Consider the following 16813-nt stretch of genomic DNA (forward strand, 5'->3'; position numbering starts at 1 on the left):
ACGAACACAGCAAAGCTTATTAATAAAAATGCATGAGGCCTTTTGAAATATCTGAAAAGTAGAAACCTGTGCTTTTATCCATCTTTCTGACTCTTTGGAATGGATTTTGAAAATAGTCTTAAGAACTTCCTTCTGCTTCTTTTCAATTTCACCTTTTGTTCTTTTTAAAACCAACCCCTGAGTTTTGATGTCAATTATATTTTATAAGTCTACAAGTTTTATTTGTTCCTTTTAAAAACTTACTCGGTTACCTGAAGAGTTTCTTCTCCTTTAGTTGTGTTTTTTATTATCTTTTTGTATTTTTTTAGTCATCACATCTATGTCTAATGATTTCAATGTATGAATTTTTAGGGATTGTCATTCTACTGTCTGTTTCAGCCAGTTTTGTTAGGGGTATTTCTTTCCTCCTCCTCTTGGTCCTCCTTTTTATTATATATATATATATATATATATATATAAGAGTATAGTTGCTTTACAGTGTTACGTTATCTTCTGCTGCACAGCACGGTGAATGAGCCACAGGTATGCACATACCCCCTCTTGTTTTGAATTTCCTTCCCATCTAGGTTACCACGGAGCACTGAGTAGAGTTCCCTGTGCTGAACTGTAGACCTTCATTTCTTCTTCTTAACATCCTTGTCTGCCTAGCCTTCTTGTCCTCATCTTTATGCTCATCTGTCTCCTTGACTGTGACCTCAGATTCTTCTAAACATTATCTGTGGAACTCCTTTCAGGCCCGAGGTTGATGGTAGCTTCTGGAAAAGATGGATCTTTGCCTATTTGTTTCTGTGAAGGCATTCCTAACACACAATTACTGTAAAGACTACTTGAGGCTTTTTGAGGCTAGTGGGTACTACACATTCAGTTGGCAAACACAGGATTTGCAGACACTGGCTTTATTTTTATTGCCGGCTGTGCTGCGTGGCTTGCAGGATCTTAGTTCTCTGACCAGGGACTGAACCCATGTCCTTGGCAGTAAAAGTGCTGAGTCCTAATCAGTGGATCACCAGAGAATTCCTCCAAACACCAGCTTTAGAATATGAATTGTCTGGTAAAATGGTCCTCTCCTCCCAGGAAGCTTTTCTTCCTGTTCTAATTGGCTGGGAAAGGCGAGGCTGGATACACACAGCATTGGGAATTAGATCAGCTTCAAGAAGGAATTTCCTACTAGACTTTCCCCCACCACTGCCTACAGACCCATAACAACAAAAGCTTAACTGCAATCAGAAAATGCAAATGTCCTATTGGAAAACCTTTATAAAAAGTAACAAAACATTTGATAGTTTATAATAAAAACTATATACAAATTTCACCTCTGTATGAATTTAGTAACTATAATGATGACCAAATCATATTTCTTGTGTGTGTGTTTAGTCCTTCAATTCTGTCTGACTCTGAAAGAATCCTGGAGTGGCCATTTCTTCCTCCAGGGTCTCTTCCCAACCCAGGGATTGAACCCGGGTCTTCTGCCTTGCAGGTGGATTCTTTACCACTGACCTACCTGGGAAGATTAGGGAAGAACAGAACTCTGGGTTCACACTTATTCTAGCTGTCAGCATCGAGATGGGAGGGCTAAAACAAAATGGGATATTTTTGTCTGCATGACATATTTTCTAAGAAACATGTTCAGCTTTCAACAAATGAAAAAGAAGTAATATTCTCCATGGAAACATGCTATGTATAATCTATTTTATTAATAATTATTTATTGAGCAATTTTCATGGATCATGAAATATGCTCAATGTTAGTAGTATCACAGGGAATAAGATAAACATGGGATGAGAGACAAAGTGGAGCAATTATTCCAGTAGTGGTATCTATTGAGAAACATCATGAGAAACGGGGCTGGAAGAAGCACAAGCTGGAATCAAGAATGCCGGGAGAAATATCAATAACCTCAGATATGCAGATGATACCACCCTTATGGCAGAAAGTGAGGAAGAACTAAAGAGCCTCTTGATGAAAGTGAAAGAGGAAAAGTTGGCTTAAAGCTCAACATTCAGAAAACTAAGATCGTGACATCTGGTCCCATCACTTCATGGGAAACAGATGGGGAAACAGTGACAGACTTTATTTTTCTGGGCTCCAAAATCACTGCTGACGGTGACTGCAGCCATGAAATTAAAAGATGCTTACTCCTTGGAAGGAAAGTTATGACCAACCTAGATAGCATATTCAAAAGCAGAGACATTACTTTGCCAACAAAGGTCCGTCTAGTCAAGGCTATGGTTCTTCCAGTAGTCATGTATGGATGTGAGAGTTGGACTATAAGGAAAACTGAGCACCGAAGAAATGATGCTTTTGAACTGTGGTGTTGGAGAAGACTCTTGAGAGTCCCTTGAACTGCAAGGAGATCCAACTAGTCCATCCTAAAGAAGACCAGTTCTGGGTGTTCATTGGAAGGACTGATGTTGAGGCTGAAACTCCAATACTTTGCCCACCTGATGGGAAGAGCTGACTCATTTGAAAAGACCCTAATGCTGGGAAAGAGCGAAGGCAGGAGTAGAAGGGGATGACTGAAGATGAGATGGTTGGATAGGATCACCGACTCAATGGACATGAATTTGAGTAAACTTTGGGAGTTGGTGATGGATAGGGAGGCCTGGCATGCTGCAGTCCATGGGGTCGCAAGAGTCGGACACAACTGAGTGACTCATCTGACTAAGTATCTGTTGGGCTACAAATTATGAGGGTTAAATTTTGCCCAAAGATACACAGCCTGAGTGCTTGAGCTGAAAGGGAAACCAGACATCCTGGTGGTACAACCAGAGCTCACTCCCACTACTATTTTCCTATTCCTAAATTCTAACAAAAACTCCATGGGATATTCACCAGCTCAATAAGTGAATTATATTGACACCCCAGAAGCAGCCATCAAGCCTTCTCTGAGTTACTACTACTTAAATTCACCTGATTTTTATCCCCATAGATTAAGGGTTTTTTTGTGTGTCTTTTTAATTTTAAATTTTCATACAAATGAAATGATAAATTACACATTATTTCCCCTCTGAGTTCTTTAGTTCAAAATAATATTTGTGAAAAATTACCCATTTTGTTATCTGAAGTATTTATTTATTTTCCTGAGTAATATTATTTTGTTGTATGCTTATTCTACAATTATGTATTCATTTCATGTTGATAAACATTGAGTTGTTTCCAGTTGTTGGCTATTTCAGTAGAATTGCTATAGACATTTTTCATGGTATAGACCTAGCAAGGGTTAATACCAAATTAGGATACACAGCATTTTCCTAATGGCTGGATCAATTTAGACTCTCAGAACCAAAGTACTAGAGTCCCTCCTTGTGCCACAAGTCCGCCATTTAGAAATGAATGTTTGAAAGTTTTAGCTGTGGTGGTGCATGTTCGTTATATGAAGGTTAGTTTTAATGAACATTTTTCAAGTTTTTAAAGAGGTTATCCTTACTGGTCATTTGTACACCCTCTATTTTGAAGGAATTGTTGAGAACCATGCCCGTACTTCTGTTGAATTGTCTTTTGTTTGTCTAATAATTTTTAAAACCAACCCTGCCTTGTTTTGTTTTTTTTTTTCTTCCTCATGATGCTATATAGACATGCATCTTACTTTTGAGATGGCTTTCTTTGGACATAGCCATTTTAAAACCAACACTGTCAATGAAGGTACTTTCGAATCCACAGTAAATGGCAAAAGCAGTGTGCCAAAGGTTGTATAGTCCATTGACTCAGATGCGATTTAAAATATGACAGTGTGTTCTGTAATCGTGTCAAGTAGCTTTGTAAAAAGGTGAGCGAGTGCTATCATGAGGTTTTCCATCAAGCCTGGTACTCGGCAATCACGAGATGAGAAGGAAACATGCTTGAAGCTAAATAGGAAGCTTAGCTTTCCTAGTATATACACCTCTCTAGAGGAAAAAATCCTACACGTTGGGAAACTGGATTAATATTTATGCCAATAGATGCCAGTGGAGCAAATGATAAATTGACCACATAAAGTAAGATAAAACTTCATACCAAGTTGTAAATGTTCTAGATCTTCTCCAGACACAGCCACTCGTGGTTATTGAGCACTTGAAATGTAGTTAAGACAATTGAGAACTAAGCTTTATTTAATTTCCATTGATTTGAATTTGAGATTAACTAGCGTGACCATTGGCTACCATATTGGATGGTACAGATCATAAGAACCAAAGCAACTACTTCTTATTTCCCTCTTGTGTCCTTTTATAATCTAAGCAGCCTGTAACACTTATTTCTAATGGAAATCTCTAATTTTTTTCCTAGTTTGGAAAATGATACTTTAATCATCATGGGAACTGTCTCTACTATCAAAACTTTGATGACTAGTCTTTCCTCTGTTGCTGTTGCTTTATAGTTACTCAGTCATGTCCTACTCTCTTGCAACCCCATGATGGACTGTAGCCCTCCAGGCTCCTCTGTTCATGGGATTTCCGGAAAAGAAAACTGGAGTGGGCTGCCATTTCCTTCTCCAAGTTATTTTTCTAACCAGGTGATTTTTCTAACTGATATCCAGACCCCATTATTTCTCATACATCTATGTATGAAGAATGTAAAATATACTTATGTTTTTTTTCCCAAGAAAAAATACATGTCTGTAATAAGAAAATGATGTGTTAAACATATTTATTATGGGAAGCGTTTCCAAGGTTACTGTGTGATAAATTTACTTGTATTGGAATTCAGACTAGAGTGGACCCTTAGATGGCTTTCTATTTTATTTTTTTTCATTTATTGGACTATTGATTTGTCTCAAGGGCTTTGTTTAAGGTTTCAGTGATAAGGGAATTATGGATCTTTGAGAGGGGAAATTTCAGTCAGAAACAGTCATATTTTACCCCTTTAATAATAGTAGTTCTGCCAGGGTCCAGCAAGGAGAATCTAGGCTTGCATCACTCACACAGAAAAATGATTTTTCTCATCGTCTAAGAAACCCCTTAGGGGATTTGTCTGAGATCTGTCTTATACCTGCAGGTTAGGAAATGGGGTTGTTCTTCTTTTCCTTCAAAGTTTTCCAGAAGAACTAGAGAAGAAAAAAATATCACTAGATTGCTGCTTCTGTGGGAGTGTATACCTACTGTAATTCCTGTTGTATTTGTCAACTTTCTTCTCTGCAGTCTTTCCACAATCACTCTGTCATCTGAAAGATTAGGTACTTTTTAAGGCTGAAAGAAGTTCACTCTGTTCCAGGTGAAGGAAGTTTAGTTTCAGGCCACTGCTTTTAAGCCTCTAGGACCTCTGCTGTTTTTGTTTCCTGACTTGTCTTGATGGTAATATGTATTCCAACTTCAATGAATTTTGACTCATTTTAAATCATTCTGCTCCCTCTACATTTGGTTTCCCTCAAATTTAGTTGAAACAAGGGCATGCTGTTATTTTAAAAACTTAATGATATTCCTCATGTCTTCTGACTCAGTAAGCTTGCTCCCCAAACACTGATGCTAATCTTCTTACTCTGTACCAAAGGGACTGCATGAGGCAGAAGGGAGAGGTCTCATTCTAATAACTTTCAAAAATCAGTTATCGCTGAAACACTCAAACATTCATCTTACAAAAGCCCTGCATGGTTTATTGATTAAAGTAGTGAGTGTTTTTTTATAGCATATACTGAATTAGCTTTTAACCAGAGTCTCCATAAATGTAAGGCAGCACCTTCGCAAATCAGGGTACACAGAAATCAAGGTGATTTTTATATATGCATTCAGTGTGGATGAATAACTAGTAAAGCCTGTAAATATTTCCCAATGCAAATCCAGGTGGAAAATAAGTGCCAGATGGGGAGGAAGGCATATGAGGAGATGGCAAATACAAGTAGTAGCAGGACAGTGTTTTGTCCGCTTCATGCTGTGCTAGTGGGAATATCCTCTTCTTGGGACCACAGTCTACTCCCCTAGCGCCCTTGCAGCCTAGACAGGAGATGCTGCCATGCGTGTGTATATTAGGTTCCAAGGGCTGTTGTAAAATAATACTATGAACTGTGAGCTTAGGACAACAGAAATTTATTCTCTCATGGTTCTGGAGACATAAGTCTGGAATTAAGGTGTTAGCATAGTTGTTTCTGTCTGGAGACTCGGAGTAACTGACCCATACCTCTCCTCTAGCATCTGATGGTGGCGGTGGTGTTTAGTAGCTCGGTCGTGTCCAACTCTTTGTGACCCCATGGACTGCCGCACGCCAGGCTTCCCTGTCCATCACCAGCTCCTGGAGCTTACTCAAACTCATTTCCATTGAGTCAGTGATGCCATCCAACCATCTCATCCTCTGTTGTTCCTTTCGTCTTCCACCTCCAATCTTTTCCAACATCAGAGTCTTTTCTGATGAGTTGGTTCTTCGCATCAGGTGGCCAAAGTATTGGAGCTTCAGCTTAAGCATCAGTCTTTCTAGCGTCTGGTGGTTGTCAGCAGTTCTTGGTGTTCTGTGACCTCTTGCTGCTTCATTCCAATGCCTGCCTCTGTCTTTACATGGTTGTCTTCCCTCTGTGTGCCTGTCTCTGTATCTTCACATGGGTATCTTATCTCTATGTATTTATGTCTCAGTATCTTTACATGGCTCTCTTGCCTCTGTGTGTCTGTCTCTGTACCTTCACATGACCATCTTCCCTCTGTATTTCTATCTCTGTGTCTTCACTTGGCTGTCCTACAAGGACATCAGTCGCTGGAGTCACCCTTACCCAGTATGACTTCATCTTGAAGGAACTGATTACCTCTGCAAAGACCCTATTTCCAAGTAAGGGCACATTTTGACTTTCTTGGTGGTTATGTGTTTGGAGAAATGTAATTCAACCCAGTGCAGTATTTATTCATTGAGATAAGTAAGAATTTCCATGAAGATCAGTGTAGTTGGGCAGAGAAATAAGAAATACTTCTGAATGTCAACCCATGTTTTCCTGTTTACATTAGATGTTTCATTTTGCATAATACTTACATTGTTGTGTTTTGTGTTCATCTGATGCACACATACATACATACACATACATTCATGAAGTTTAAATTTTGGGAATCAATGTGTCATCACACAGATTCATCTATCTCATTAGCATGTGTTGAATTGTATTTGTAAAGCATTCTACTAATTTAAAATCTAAAATGCAAATCAGATCCTATCACACCTCTGCTTAAAGCACTTTACGAGCCTACCTAGAAAGTCTGAGTTGTTCGCTTGAAATACAGTGCCCGTCCTATTACCTCTGCTGCTACATCGTGTCATTTGCATGTTGTACTCTGTGCTCCGCTATACAAACTGTCCTTTTTTCTGAGTATCTGACCTGCTTCTGTAACTTGCACTCACTCAAAGTACCCTCCCTCTCCATCATTCTCCTGATCAATTTGTCTTATCCTCCAAGATTCAGTTGAGATGTGATTTCCAAGAAGAAGGTTTTTCTGAATTTCTATAATGAGCCACATAATTTATTTTTACATAGTCAATTATACTATGTATTAGGTTGTTGCAAATGTACTTGTGACTTCAGAGCATGAAGTTTAAATCATTGTATTGTCATTCAGTCGCTCAGTCATGTCCATCTCTTTGCAACACCACGGACTGCAGCATGGCAGCCTTCTCGGTCCTTCACGATCTGCGGGAGTTTGCTCAAACTCATGTCCATTGAGTAGGTGATGCCATCCAACCACCTCAGCTTCTGTTGTCCCATTCTCCTCCTGTCCTCAATCTTTCCCAGAATCAGGGTCTTTTCCAGTGAGATGGCTCTTCGCATCAGATCATTATAACTAGGCTCAAACGTATCTTTATAAACAAAATACGAACCATTACAATCAACACATTTTTGCCAATAAGAAATAAGTTTGTTTGTTCTTGTAGTGTACAAAATCTGTGCTTTGGGGTTTGACAAACTCTTGGAAAACGTTTTCTGCCACCTGCTGGTTGTGGAAGGATTTTCCCTGCAAAAAGTTGTCAAGACGGCTTGAAGAAGTGGTAGTCAGGTTGACAGAGGGCAGGTGAATATGGTGGATGAGGCAAAACTCTGTAGCCCAGTTCGTTCAACTTTTGAAGCATTGCTCGTGCGATATGCAGTCAGGCATTGTTGTGGAGAAGACGTGGGTCCTTTCTACTGAAGAAATGCTGTCTGCAGGCATTGCAGTTTTTGGTGCATCTCATCAATTTGCTGAGCATACTTCTCAGATACAATGGTTTCACCGGGATTCAGGAAGCTGTGGTGGATCAGACAGGCAACAAACCACCAAACAGTGACTGTGACCTTTTTTTAGTGCAAGTTTGGTGTTGGGAATTGCTCTGTAGCTTCTTCTCAGTCCAGCCACTGAGCTGGTTGTTGCCAGTCATTGTATAAAATCCACTTTTCGTCACATGTCACAATCCAGTCAAGAAATGGTTCATTGTTGTTGGATAAACATAAAAGAAGACATTTTGAAAGGACAATTTTTTTTTTTTTAATTTTTGGTGAGCTCAAGAGGTACCCATTTATTGAGGTTTTTCACCTTTTCAATTTGCTTCAAATGCCAAACCACCACAGAATGGGTGATGTTGAGTTATTTGGTAAATTCTTGTGTAGTTATAAGAGGATCAGCTTCAATGAGCCTCTCATTTCCTTGCTGTTGGCTTTCAATGACTTGCCACTGTGCTTCTCATCTTCAAGGCTCTTGTCTCCTTTGTAACACTTCTTGAATCACCATTGAACTATATGTTCATTAACAGTTCCTGGGCCAAATTAATTGTTGATGTTGCGAGTTATCTCTGTTACTTTACGACCCATTTTTGAACTCAAATAAAAAAATCACTCAAATTTTCTTTTTTTTCTAACATAATTTCCCTAGTCTAAATAAATGTAAAATATACCGCAAGTAATGTCATTAGCAAAAAAAAAAAAAAAAAGGCAAGAAATGAGCATTAAAATGCTGTACAACATAAATGTTTATTTAAGAATGTATTCCTTTATCAACTGGCAAAGTTCAGCAATGCAAAACTGCACTTACTTTTGCACCAACCTAATAAATATTTCTGGTATTTATTTATCAAATATTTGATATTTGTCGAAACATTCCAAAATATATCAGACTGTAAGATATTGGAGGGAGAGGGCAGAGAGTCATCTTAGCTGTCATTTGCATTCCACTAATTAGCACATTCCCAGCATACAATTTATGTTTGCTGAACTGAACTAATGTCTGATCTAAATGATACAGACCTAATTTATTCCCTCAGTGAAAATTGATTACTGTTTGATGGTGTATAGATTCTTTCATTGGTTGAACAGAGTATGATTCTGTTATATACGGGGCCCAGAGAATGTTGAAATAATTGCTAAACTGAATATCTTAATAGATGTATCAAAAGAGTCTTAAAAACTCAGTATTTCAGTATTTCTTTCTCCAGTTAAACATTTCTAGACTTTGTTTTATTTCTATTTAAAGTTATCTTAAAGTACAATTTCATGAGGATGCTTCATGGATTAGAAATATGAATAGTTTAGTATCAGAAGGAAGAATATCGCACTTATTAATTTACTTGAATTTTATATCAAGTAATGTGTAAATGAAAGTAAATTAATAAAGTTTTAGTCTCTCAGTGGTGCCCAACTCTTTGCAACCCCATGGACTGCAGCCTACCCGGGTCCTCTGTCCATGGAATTTTCCAGGCAAGCATACTGGAGTGGTTTGCCATTTCCTTCTCCAGAAATATAAACATAGATTTAATAGGGACTGCACTAACTGCCCAGTGGTTAAGACTTGGCCTTCCAATGCAGGGGTGCAGGTTCCACCCATGAGACTAGAAGATTAAACAGAAGAAGTACTGTAACAAATTAAATAAAAACTTTTAAAATGTTCCACATCAAAAAAATCTCTTTAAAAAATAGATTTAATAGCTATCAAAGTCAAGTTACACATAGTAAAGAGATAATTAAAATTGTCATGCAAATATATTATATATGCAAGGACATGCTGTGATCTTTAGCTTGTGTGCAATTAGATAAAAATAAATGCATTTGCTGTGTATAACCGGAAATAGTCTTGTTATTAAGAGAAATGAAACTTTGATTCAAGCACAAATAGTGTTATTCCATTCTTTAAAAAGTAGGTTGTATTTCAAACTGGAATTGGGATACTTTGAAATAGACTGTGTATATCTAATTATGGGTCTGGACATAATTTGAGCAAACTCTGAGAGATAGTAGAGAATTGAGGAGCCTGGCATGCTGCAGTCTATGGGGTTGCAAAGAGTTGGACACAACTTAGCAACTCAGTAACAGTTGCGGATCACCTCACTGGTGATAACATCACTACTGATCATTCTTGCAGCTGTCTGATATTTGTTGAGTTAGTGAAAATGTACTGGATCATTTGTGTCATGGTCTTTACTTTTTTAACAATCTAAAAGTATGGATATAAAACATAACAAGCATCATTTTATGTAGTTAAAAGTCAGGTACTTAGTTTCATTTGTAGATTGACATTTGAGGCTGACATTTGCATTGGAAGGAAATTTACCATATGAAAAACAAAGAAATGCATTCTCATTTTTCATGTCTATGGAGATACTAGCTTTCAGCATTTAATTAATTTTTTCCAGTGTAATTTATTTACTTGCAAGATACTGTTGAATCTGTTCAATGAGAAGACATAGCAAATGTAGCATTCTACTTTAAGTACAAGGCAGTCACAAATGACAGTTCATATTTTGGAAAAATATTTAGTAAGTCACTGGTTTAGAAACAGATATTCCTTGTATTGCTTACTTCAAAATCTAACTTTAAACTTACCCTTGAGAATTTTAAGAGTTCACATATAAAATCAACAGTGTTGATTTAAAGAAAACTAAAATTATTAGTACCAAATAACACATGAGCCCCATGTTTGCAGCCCCAAATTAGGAATAATCATATACTTCTATTATTGTGGAATAAGAAATGATATATTTTTATTGAAAATGTTAGTCCAAAGTTCTTTTCATAAGATAATTTTCCAAAAAAAAATAAGCATATTAAAGCAAAGCATAATATTTTATAACTTGCTGAAGATAATAAAATGATGAAAATAACCATGCTTCAATGTGATTTACAAATAAGGCATTTTGATTAAAACAAAGATATGTATGTGTGCTCTACCAGAACTTGAAAAACTTCCCAAGAGACCTCCAGCCTAATCCCTTATTTTACTAATGAGGAAGCCAAAACTAACAGATTTATGTGATTTGCATAAGGGGTTCATTGCAGAGGTAGGAATCCTGCAAAGCAGTCTGGAGCAATGCTTCCTCTTTGACATTTGATACCTCACCCCTCTTATTAATTATTCTTTTCTTCTTCTCTACTCACTAGGACTTTTTATAATCACAGTGGTGACCTACATAAAATATTATTTGTAAATTTCGGTGACTATAAACATTCTTAATGGTTTTCACTGTAAAAACCTATACAAGGAGATATTTATCAAGAAAAATATCTCAACAATATTGCATATCCCTAATGTCCAGTAGGAAAATTTAAATGACTGATTGTCAAAATTTATATATTTATGGACAACTTGAAAACAATACAACTCAACCTTTCTTTGCATTTTTTGGTGCAGAATGTTTATCAACCTTAGTGTATTTCCAAGAAAATCTCAGCTCCTGAGATCTTTTAACTCCTTTTTACATAAATATTAATTCTTATATATATGTTAGGTAATTGCAAACAGCATTAAAATTCAAGCTACAGTTATATAGTTCATCACTATTTTTCTTACAATTCTTGTCTGATACAAGGGAAGAAGTAAAATTTAAAGTGTTGCAAATATAAACTGAGTTTTTTTTTAATTCATTTTCTATTCCTGAATTGTTAGTCTGAATTATCTCTATTTAAATTAGCTTAGCTAGGGGGAGAGAAGAACAAATATTTAAATTGGCAATTATCACCTTCATGAATTGAAAGTAATAATATAATAAAATAATCATTTAATAAGCTGACTTTTATAATTCTAACAATCCCAATTACTTGAACATATCATTTAAAAATTAGAAATCAGTCATTTTAAAACCTTTGATTATTTATTCTTATTAAACTAGTGTCCAATCATTTATACCTAGACTTGAAGAGAATTATCACAGTTTTCCTTTTTATACTCCTATTATGGATGGAAAACATATGTAGTATTGGATTGGCCAAAAGGTTCATTCAAGTTTGTCCAAAGGAGGTAACAGAAAAGTTGAAATGAGCTTTTTGACCAACCCGATATTTTCTTATGCTCCAAACAGTGTCATGTTGATCTTTCAGCCTTCATGATTGTTTTGGGAGAAGGTAAAGAAGCTGTTCTATGATTCACTTCATTTCCAGTTCCTGGGGAAATGTTCTTAAGGAATAAAGATGGCAGCTGACCTGCGCCAATTTCTTTAAACATTCCAATTATGGTACCTGGAAGCTCTGCCAAATAATTATTTTTTCTAGGAGGAAAGTCTTCATCTGTGGAATGTTTTTAATAGCATATCTCTTTTTAGGTTGCTTTAGTTTCTCTGGTTTATATTCATGGCTCCCTGAAAAATAATTCTTAAGCTAGGTAATTATTGAGGTGCTGAATGAAAGTTTCATAACCTGAATGCTCAGAAATAGGTAGGAACTATGCCTCACCCCCAGGTCAGGACGATCCCCTGGAGAAGGGTGTGGCAACCCACTACAGTATTTTTGCTTGGAAAATCACATAGACGGAGGAGCCTGGTGGGCTACAGTCCACGGGGTTGCAGAGTCAGACAAGAATGAGTGGCTAACACTTTCACTTTGATGCCTCATCCCTGAGCTAAGGGAACAGTCTGGGCTGGGGGACCTTACACATGGGAGCAGGGTGTGAGGCGAAGTAGGTGGCAGGTTATCTGAATTACCTGACACCCTTCTCATTTTTCTTAGGTGTTAATGTACATACTATCGGGCCTTAATTTTAGGTCTTACCTTAAAGTCTCTCGATTACTTGTTTCTTAAAGTTATGGTAAAATTAGGCTCTGGATAAAACCTTTATTTGTATAAATGTGATTTAACCATCTAATCCAAATATCACCACGTGGACTGTATTAATTACCAGACTTGGTCAAATCAACAGCATGCAAAACCTCAAGCAGTGTTCTTCCTTCCCTGTAGTTCAGCAACTGTTTATCAGGTTGCATATATTTAGTTTGTGCTATTTTAAACTCTCTAGCAACCGCATTTGCGTACCATACGAAATAAATCTAGAGATTGGACAAGTACCTTCTTACAATTATTTTGAAATGAAAATGTTCCAGTGCTTGGGAGGGAAATCCTCTTTCCTATGGCATTGTGTTTAAATTCAAAAGATCATTCCTGTCCTGATATCATTTTATAAGGCTTTCCTGTGTTGTGCAGGAGAAGGTGAAAGTGTGACTGAATTTACTCACTGTTACAAGTATTTGAGTACACCTGGTTCAGTGGCCCCTCTGATTAACCTCTACTCCAAATTCAGATACGTTATGTCCATCTATTACAGGGGATGGTTTTAGTTGACCCAAAATAATGCATATTTACTAATGCTAGAGTCAGCATTCAAAGAGCAGGTGCAGTGATTATTACAACACAACCCAGGGAGAGGTCCAGAAGCAGGTCTGAGGGCTGCAGCAGAAAGGGGGTTTCTCCAGCTGAGCTTTCATCAACCATGTTTATGGTGAAATGAGACACAAATTCATTTAAAACCATGCTCCCGAGGAGGTACTCAATTCAAGGTCATAAGATGACTGGAGAGCACGTTGTGTTTCCCCCTTCATCACAGAATAGTGTGGACTCATTCTGGTCTTGGCCCCAAACTTTTCAGCGTGATGGTAGAATCTCCTCCATCTCCCACATGATCTTCCAATGTCACTCGAGATCACCTCATTGCCTTCAGTTTTTCTAGTTTGTGGCACTTAATCTCTATTTTCTTTTTACTTACTTTTCTTTAATATTTCTAAAATAAAATAATGAATGTTTTAAAGCAAATCACATTTTATACTCTGGCAGCAGAGAATATCAGTATAGATCAAAGTCTCTCCTCCTTGACACCGTTGATGTTTTTGGCCGGATAATTCACTGTTGGACGTGGCAGGAAAGAGGCTGTCCTGCTCATTGTAAATGGAATCTCAAGCAGCATCCCTATATTGTATGTATTCGATGCTAGCTGCACATCTTGCCTCCTCCAGTTCTGACCACAAAAATTGACACCAGACATTAGGAGATGTCTCCTGGGGGGGAGGGGCTAAATTGCTTACCCTCCACCCCCAGCTGAGTTCTGCAAGTACAGATAGTGTTTGTCAGCAACTGTAATTGATTCATTATATTGTTAGTCACTTTGAGATAAGAAAATAGATACATTTTTAGAATCAGTTTAATTTTTCTTCTATATTTTAGTGCCTGCTATGTGCAGAAAGTATATTCTGTATGCTTAAATTTGCTTAGACTTAATATTGATGAAGGTATTAGTCATGGTATTATCCTGAACTTATAGAGATCAATCCCCTATGTATGCAGTACCAATGGGAAACACCACTCTATCACCTTATTGACATCAGTATTGCAAGGGAAAATCACCCGTTGAATTCTCGTATCTTTTATCTGTGCTATTTGTGAAGAATCATGCAAAATTTCTCCTAATTTTCTAAAATACAAACTGTTTTATCTTGATTAATGGTCAGATCATCATTACTTTGTCTTTAGTTGCATAGTCTATTCAGCTAGAATAAGTTTGTATTCTATCTTGACTGTTTTTACATTTTTTTTTTAATGTGAATTTAAGTTTGAGATCAAAATAAGATTGACTGGATCCTTTATAACATTTAGGTTGAATGATATTTGTATGACTGTTCCTTGCATTTCACCTTTGCCACTAGACAGTTAAAAATGATAGAAATATTATAGAATAGGCCTTGCTAATAGTCTACAAATTCATATTGTTTTCACACACTCCATTCAGACTTGCAAAACATTGACTTTTAATGTATAGTGTGAAGGCTGATTTTCTCTAAAAGAGAGGAAACAAGTTAAACGAAGCTTTATTCTACTTCTCAACTTCCTTTTCAAATGGCTCTATGACTACTGATTAAGGAAAGAAGAAAGGCCTGGCTTTACATTTTTAATAACACTTCCGTTGACCGCATAATTCCACATAACCCTGTGGATATATGCAGTAATCTGTGTCAAATATTTCCAATCCATATGACATGCCATGCCTCCTCCTCCCTCCCTACCACATAGGCCTGTGCTAAGAAACAAAACTCAGGGAAGGCGATGCACCCCACTCCACTACTCTTGCCTGGAAAATCCTATGGATGGAGGAGCCTGGTAGGCTGCAGTCCATGGGGTTGCTAAGAGTCAGGCATGACTGAGCGACTTCACTTTCATTTTTCATTTTCATGCATTGGGGAAGGAAATGGCAACCCACTCTAGTATTCTTGCCTAGAGAATCCTGGGGTTGGGGGAGCCTGGTGTGCTGCCATCTATGATGGGGTCACACAGAGTTGGACATGACTGAAGCAACTTAGCAGCAGCAGAAAGAAATGGAATGCAGTTACAAATGAATGCTTTTTGGATTTTGAGAGTTAAATAGCTGTGTCATCTTAATCCTGTTTATTCAGAGATGTACATAGCAGAGCATAAAAGGTAGAAAGAACTATGCTTTATATAGAGGTTCAAGCAGTTTCTTCAGTGGATGATGTCATTACATTGGTTTGGCTGATTTTTTTTATTGCTATAAATTGAACTGACCGAATCAGAGCTATTTGGATAGTTCCAGGCAGCTTCAACATAGTTCAGATAATTCACTTATTTCATAATAATCTTGACCACAAAATTGATTTCTTTTTTGGTAAAAGGAAATTCAATACCTTTTAGGCGGGTGGAAGTAAAGAATAGGAATGCTACTCATTATGATCTTCTAACCTGTATTATACTGGGGTCGCATTTCAAAATTAAGTATCAATATATCACTTGTATCAATTGTTCTCTTTAGACAGTTGAAAATTATTATTACTTGTATTAAAGTATAGTTGATTTACAATGTTGTATTGCTGCTATACAGCAAACTGATTCAGTAATATATATAAATACATATATATATTTACATATTTTTAAAAAAATTCTTCTCCATTAGGTTTTATCATAGGATATTGAATGTAGTTCCTTGTGATATACAGGAGGACCTTGCTTATTTATCCATTCTGTCTGTATTGACTTGCATCTCCTAATCCCAAACTCCCAATCCATGCTTCTCCCCCCATCCCTCCCGCCATGTTTACCTTGCAATTAAGGAACAAGAGGCTGACTTGGTTAACTAAACTATCATTCGTTTAGATGAATTATCACTAGTGCTCATCAGAAATGTATCTGCTAGGAAATATTGGATCTATAAGCTGAGAAACAGCTACTATTTATTAAGTGTTTATGGCCTAGTCCCACTTTGCAAATGAGAGAATTACCAGCATTTCAAAAAGTGTCTTACCCACATATCCCCAACATTGTCAGTCTAAATTGTAATCTTTCCACCAAAGCATGTTATCTCCTAAACAGCTTAAAACCAGAGCATAGAGATACACAGTGAGGATAGTAATAATAATTACTACTATTATAATTATGTATATGAAAGGATCCAGCATTGACTGCACATTGACAATGTCTGATATTGTGCTCAGTTCTGTATTTAGTCCTCTCCAAAGCCTTTGACTGTGTGGATCACAATAAACTGTGGGAAATTCTGAAAGAGATGGGAATACCAGAGCACCTGACCTGCCTCTTGAGAAACCTATATGCAGGTCAGGAAGCAACAGTTAGAACTGGACATGGAACAACAGACTGGTTCCAAATATGAAAAGGAGTACGTCAAGGCTATATATTGTCACCCTG

General features: G+C 37.1%; 1 protein-coding gene across 1 annotated transcript in view; it reads left to right on the forward strand.

Annotated features, from left to right (window-relative positions):
* Window positions 1-16813, forward strand: part of CNTNAP2 (contactin associated protein 2) — a 2325432-nt gene that overhangs the window by 942936 nt on the left and 1365683 nt on the right. The gene's annotated exons all lie outside the window — the stretch shown is intronic.

The sequence above is a fragment of the Bos taurus genome, chromosome 4, assembly GCF_002263795.3.
Source record: "Bos taurus isolate L1 Dominette 01449 registration number 42190680 breed Hereford chromosome 4, ARS-UCD2.0, whole genome shotgun sequence".
NCBI lineage: Eukaryota > Metazoa > Chordata > Mammalia > Artiodactyla > Bovidae > Bos > Bos taurus.